Genomic DNA, 601 nt, shown 5'->3' with positions numbered 1-601 from the left:
GGAATCGTCCGGATCTCGGGGGGTAGTTCGTTCCAGAGGGTGGGGGCACCCACAGAGAAGGCCCTCCCCCTGGGGGTCGCCAGCCGACACTGCTTGGCCGACGGCACCCTGAGGAGGCCCGCTCTGTGGGAGCGTACCGGTCTGTGAGAGGGAATCTGTGGCAGAAGGCGGTCTCGGAGGTATCCAGGTCCGATGCCATCTTCCCCCTGTGAGGAGAGAGGGGGGGAATTTCTATCCCACCCTCTAAGAATAGCGGCGTCTGACTACCCTGGGGAATCAAAGCATTAAAAAGAACAACTGTAATCTAATTGTCAACGCTGCAAATACTGTATATTCTTGCTTTGACAATATGCAGAACTGTCTGGTATTTTTAGAGTTAATGCAGAGCAGAAGAGGGTGGAGGGAAAAGCCCGGGAAAGAGAGAGGAAGGAAACCTTTGACCTTCACACTAATTGGATAATGTGATATATGGCAGCTAATTTAGGGAGGGAACATGCTGATAATTTTAATTGCTCAGGGGAATTTAGATCTTGGCATACCTTCGTTATGCCTGTGCCGACATTTTGTAACAATAAATGACTTTTAGGAAAATCAATGCCTG

This window comes from Protobothrops mucrosquamatus, unplaced genomic scaffold, assembly GCF_001527695.2.
Source record: "Protobothrops mucrosquamatus isolate PMUCROS unplaced genomic scaffold, P.Mucros_1.0 scaffold6655, whole genome shotgun sequence".
In the NCBI taxonomy this organism is placed as follows: Eukaryota; Metazoa; Chordata; class Lepidosauria; order Squamata; family Viperidae; genus Protobothrops; species Protobothrops mucrosquamatus.
The sequence above is the reverse complement of the archived record's forward strand: the minus strand, read 5'-3'. Positions refer to the sequence as shown.